Source organism: Eptesicus fuscus, chromosome 9 (genome assembly GCF_027574615.1).
Source record: "Eptesicus fuscus isolate TK198812 chromosome 9, DD_ASM_mEF_20220401, whole genome shotgun sequence".
NCBI classification, from domain to species: Eukaryota; Metazoa; Chordata; class Mammalia; order Chiroptera; family Vespertilionidae; genus Eptesicus; species Eptesicus fuscus.
This window is the reverse complement of record NC_072481.1, coordinates 101,886,925-101,892,803: the sequence shown is the minus strand read 5'-3', so window position 1 is coordinate 101,892,803 and position 5,879 is coordinate 101,886,925. Positions and strand designations below refer to the sequence as shown.

Below are 5,879 nucleotides of genomic sequence, written 5' to 3'. Positions count from 1 at the left end.
CGCAGGCCGACGCTCTATCCACTGAGCCAAACCGGTTTCGGCAATATTTGCTTATTTCAATTAGCCAATTTAAATTAGTCTGAAAACTTGTCTACTATTTTACTGTCAAATTTAATATTCTAACAACAATCTTATTTTACCCTGTAAATATTAGTGGAAAGGATTATTTGCCTTCTTGAGTAAGGCCCTGAGCATTCCTGGTGGTAGGCTGGATTTAGATATCAAAAACCCACTTCCCCACACCATGGGTACAAAACAACTCAAACAAGTCTTGTTGTACTGAGAGGGCAGCTGCTGTCTGCTAAGTCTCTGTCTGTTACCTGGGTCCCAATTTGAGCTGGGCATGGGAAGCAAAGCAGCCATGGGGGCAGGCGACCTCCCTCATAAGGGGTGAGGGTTCTGGCCCCTGAAAAGTTGGGGGGGTGAGGGTCTGTGCCCCACCTCTGTTGACCCTCAAGTTCTCTCCTGATGGCCCCTCTGTGACTGTGCCTATCTTAGGTTGTTCCTTCCCTGAGGAATCTTACCCGTCTCTGGCTAACCAGCCATCCTCCGGGGCCAAGCAGGGTGGTGTGAGGTTCAGTTCTGTCTCCTTGGTAGCCTATGCCCCCGTGGCCTCCACGCCCAGCACCTGCCTTGGAATCCCCTCGCCTGCTGGCAGGGCCGCAGCACTGATCACATATCTTGGGTAACCCAGGTTTCTTCTCCAGGGAGGGCCCAGCTCACCCCACTGGGCGAGAGACAGATCCATGGTACCAGCCACCACGAGGCTTCAACCTCGGCATGAACAGAAAGCTCAGGCAATAGCTGTGGGCAATTGGATTGTGAGAAGAGGGCAAGAGGGGCCAATATAGAATGCTCAGGTGCCTTCCCAGGGGGCCCTCTACACAGTGGAAGGTATTAAATCCTTTCATGTCCTTTTTAAATTGCTAACAGACATTCAGAGAATTAGTTTGTAAGTTTGTTTGAGATAATTGTACATTATGCTGTTGTAATTCTAAAACATCCTCGCCTTTGTCTCCAAGCACCAAAAAGATGATTTTTTATTGATTCCAAGGGTGCGAGGTACTATTATAGGTAATGGGGGTAACACAAATCTGGGAAAAATTATAATGACATTGTAGAATAATATCATGTAAGGATATTCTTTGCTCTGGGCCATGGCAATTCCATTTCAAACTGGCTGTCAATTTCTTTTTGTATAGACAATGTATTTTTCTAGGAATGTGTCCATTTCCTCCAGGTTGTCTAGTTTGTTAGAATAGAGTTACATTTTCTGCACCTCTCTCAGGAGCAAGTAGTGATAGTCCCTTCCTTTGGTGTCCACACAAGCCAGAAACCTCTCTTTAATTTTACACACAAAGGAGCAGTGGTTTGATTTTGTGTCATACAGAAGGGAAGCTGGGTGGCAACCCCTTTGTAATTATACTTCCTTGCCCCACCCATGGTCCTCCTGGATGACCAAGGTGTTTGGTATTATTGGTGACTACATTAGGCAGGGGAACAGCCCATGTAAGGGCTCTTACCCATGAAGGGGTCAGAAACATAAATCCAAAATACTTCCCCATTTTCCCCAGGTAATATTACCGTACAGCTGATGACTTCTAGCATGGGAAGAAAGATGTTCTCAGGCGTTCTTGGGTCCTGGTTACCTCACAATTTCTTTTTTATTTTATTTATTGTTATTATTATCATTATTATTATTATTTTTACATATGTGTCCTTATTCCCCCATTACCCCCCACCCCCCACTCATGGACTACCTCCGTGTTGTCTGTGTCCATTGATTAGCTCACATGCATGCACACAAGTCCCTTGGTTGATCTTTCCCCCTTACTTCCACCGACCCCCTCCTTCCCTGAGATTTGAGGTTCTGATTGATGTTTCTCAGTCTCTAGGTCTGTTCTTGTTCATCAGTCTATGCCATTCATTATATTCCACAAATGAGTGAGATCATGTGATATTTATTTTTCTCTGACTGGCTTCTTTCATTTAGCATAATGCTCTCCATCTCCATCCATGTTGTTGCAAATGGTAGGAACTCCTTCTTTTTTTACCACAGCGTAGTATTCCATTGTGTAGATGTACCACAGTTTTTTAATCCACTCATCTGCTGATCAGCATTTAGGCTGTTTCCAAATCTTAGCTATGATGAATTGTGCTGCTATGAACATAGGGGTGCATATATCCTTTCTGATTTGTGTTTCTAGTTTCTTGGGATATATTCCTAGAAGTGGGATTACTGGGTCAAATGGGAGTTCCATTTTTAGTTTTTTGAGGAAACTCCATACTGTTCTCCACAGTGGCTGCACCAGTCTGCATTCCCACCAACAGTGCAAAAAGTTCCTTTTTCTCCGCATCCTCGCCAACACTTGTCATTTGTTGATTTGTTGATAGCCATTCTGACAGGTGTAAGATGGTATCGCATTGTCATTTTGATTTGCATCTCTCTGATGCTTAGTGACTTTGAGCATGTTTTCATATGTCTCTTGGCCTTCCTTCTGCCTTCTTTAGAAAAGTGTCTATTTAGATCAGTTGCCCATTTTTTGATTGGGTTGTTTATCTTCTTTTTGTTAAGTTGTATGAGTTCTCTGTAAATGTTGGAGATTAAACCCTTATCATTGATATCATTGGCAGAGATGTTCTCCCATGCAGTGGGCTTTCTTGTTGTTTTGTTGATGGTTTCCTTTGCTGTGCAAAAGCTTTTTATTTTGATGTAGTCTGATTTGTTTATTTTCTCTTTAGCTTCCATTGCCCTAGGGGCAGTATCAATGAAGAAGTTCCTTCGGCATATGACTGAGATTTTGCTGCCTGTGGATTCCTCTATTATTTTTATGGTTTCCTATCTTATATTTAAGTCCTTTATCCATTTTGAGTTTATTTTTGTGTATGGTCAAAGTTGGTGATCTAGTTTCATTTTTTTGCATGTATCTGTCCAATTTTCTCAACACCATTTGTTGAAGAGACTGTCTTGACTCCGTTGTATGTTCATGCCTCCTTTGTCAAATATTAATTGAGCATAGTGGTTTTGGTCCAATTCTGGGTTCTCTATTCTATTCCATTGATCTATATGTCTGTTCTTGTGCCAGTACCAGGCTGTTTTAAGAACAGTGGCTTTGTAATACAGCTTGATATCTGGTATTGAGATTCCCTCCTACTTTGTTCTTCTTTCTCAGGATTGCTGCAGCTATTCGGGGTCTTTTTTTTATTCCAGATGAATTTTTTGAAGGTTCGATCTAGGTTTGTGAAATATGCCGTTGGTATTTTCATGGGAAGTGTATTGAATTTATTGATTGCTTTGGGTAGTATGGACATTTTAATGATATTGATTCTACCAATCCAAGAACATGGTATGTTTTTCCATCTGTTTACGTCTTCCTCTATCTCTTTTTTCAGTGTCCTGTAGTTTTCCACGTATAGGTCTTTCACCTCCTTAGTTAAGTTTATTCCTAGGTATCTTAATTTTTTTGATGCAATGGTAAATGGAATTGCTTTTTTGGTCTCTCTTTCTGTAAGTTCATTATTGGTGTATAGAAATGCCATAGATTTTTTGGCATTAATTTTGTATCCTGCTACAATGCCAAATTCATTTATTAAGTCTAATAATTTTTTGATGGAGTCTTTAGGGTTTTCTATGTACAGTATCATGTCATCTGTGAATAAGGACAGTTTTACTTCTTCTTTTCCAATTTGAATGCCTTTTATTTCTTCTTCTTGTCTGACCGCAATGGCTAGTTCTTCCAGCACTATGTTAAACAGGTGTGGTGAAAGCAGGCGTCCCTGTCTTGTTCCTGTTCTTAGGGGAAATGGTTTTAGTTTTTGCCCATTGAGTATGATGTTTGCTGTGGGTTTATCATATATAGCTTTTATTATGTTGAGGTATGATCCTTCTATTCCCACCTTACTGAGAGTTTTTATCAAGAAAGGGTGTTGGATTTTGTCAAATGCTTGTTCTGCATCAATTGATATGACTATATGGTTTTTATATCTCAATTTATGTGATGTATCACGTTTATTAATTTGCGAATATTGTACCATACTTGCATCCCTGGGATAAATTCTACTTGGTCATGGTGTATGATCTTTCTGATGTACTGCTGGATTTGATTTGCTAGAATTTTGTTGAGGATTTTGGCATCTATGTTCATGAGGAATATTGGCCTGTAATTCTCTTTCATTGTGTTATTTTTATTTAGTTTTGGTATTAGAGTGATGCTGGCTTCATAGAAGGAGCTTGGAAGTGTTACTTCCTCTTGAATTTTCTGGAATGGTCTGAGGAAGATAGGTTTTAGCTCTTCCTTGAATGTTTGGTAAAACTCCCCTGTGTAGCCATCTGGCCCCGGGCTTTTGTTTGCTGGAAGCTTTTTTTTTTTTAATGAATCTTTATTGTTCAGATTACAATTGTTTCTCCTTTTCCCCCCCATATCTCCCCACCACCCAATTCCCACCCCCCTCTCCCCTTACCTCCCCCCCCCACTGTCCTTATCCATAGGTGTATGATTTTTGTCCAGTCTCTTCCCATACTCCAACACAGACACCCCTTTCCCCCTGAGAATTATCAATCCACTCCCATTCTATGCCTCTGATTCTATTAAGTTCACCAGTTTATTCTGTTCCTCAGATTTTTAATTCACTTGACTTTTAGATTCACTTGTTGATAGATATGCATTTGTTGTTCATAATTTTTTATCTTTCTTCTTTTTCCTCTTTTTAAAGAATACCTTTCAGCATTTCATATAATACTGGTTTGGTGGTGATGAACTCCTTTAGCTTTTTCTTATCTGTGAAGCTCTTTATCTGCCCTTCAATTCTGAATGATAGCTTTGCTGGATAGAGTAGTCTTGGTTGGTAGGTTCCTGCTATTCATCACTTTGAATATTTCTTGCCACTCCTGTCTGGCCTGCATGGTTTCTGTTGAGAAATTAGCTGATAATCGTATGGGAGCTCCCTTGTAGGTAACTAACTGTTTTTCTCTTGCTGCTTGTAAGATTCTCTCTTTGTCTTTTGCCCTTGGCATTTTAATTATGATGTGTCTTGGTGTGGTCCTCTTTGGATTCCTTTTGTTTGGGGTTCTGTGTGCTTCCTGGACTTGAAAGTCTATTTCTTTCATCAGGTGGGGGAAGTTTTCATTCATTATTTCTTCAAATAGGTTTTCAGCATCTTGCTCTCTCTCTTCTTCTGGTACCCCCATAATTCTGATGTTGGTTCGCTTGAAGTTGTCCCAGAGGCTTCTTACACTATCTTCAACTTTCTGAATTCTCTTCTCTTCATGCTTCTCTGGAGGAGTGTCCTTGGCCTCTTTGTATTCCAAATCTTTGAGTTGATTCTTGCGATCCTCTAGTCTGCTGTTGGGTCTCTGTATAATATTTTTTATCTCAGTCAGTGTATGTTTAATTTCTAGTTGGTCCTTTTTCATAAGCTTTTCGATGACTGCTTCAATTTATTCCATAGTTATCAGCCTATTGAGCTTTTTAGAATCTTCCTGAGTGAGTTTTGGAAGGTTGTATTTTTCTAGAAATGTGTCCATTTCCTCCAGGTTGTCTAGTTTGTTAGAATAGAGTTGTTCATAGTATTTTTTAACAATCCTTTGTATTTCTGTGGGTCATTTCACCTCTTTCACTTCTGATTTTTTTATTTGGGTCCTCTCTCTTTGCTTCTTGGTGAGCCTGGCTAGAGGTTCATCAATCTTGTTTATCCTTTCAAAGAACCAGCTCTTGGTTTTGTTGATCTTTTGTATTGTTTTTTTTGGTCTCTAAGTCATTCATTTCTGCTTTGATCTTTATTATTTCCTTCCTTCTGCTCACTGTGGGCCTTTCTTGTTGCTCTCTTTCTAATTCTTTGAGTTGTTGAGTTAGATGACTTATTACCATTTTTCCTTGTTT

At 39.9% G+C, this 5,879-nt stretch overlaps 1 non-coding gene across 1 annotated transcript; it reads right to left on the bottom strand.

The window, feature by feature from the left end:
• Positions 1 to 678: 678 nt before the first annotated feature.
• On the bottom strand, positions 679 to 763 carry MIR9213 (microRNA mir-9213). Its single transcript, NR_130507.2, is given in 1 exon segment — positions 679 to 763. It is a non-coding gene; the product is annotated as a microRNA mir-9213 (primary transcript).
• Between the last annotated feature and the right edge of the window lie 5,116 nt (positions 764 to 5,879).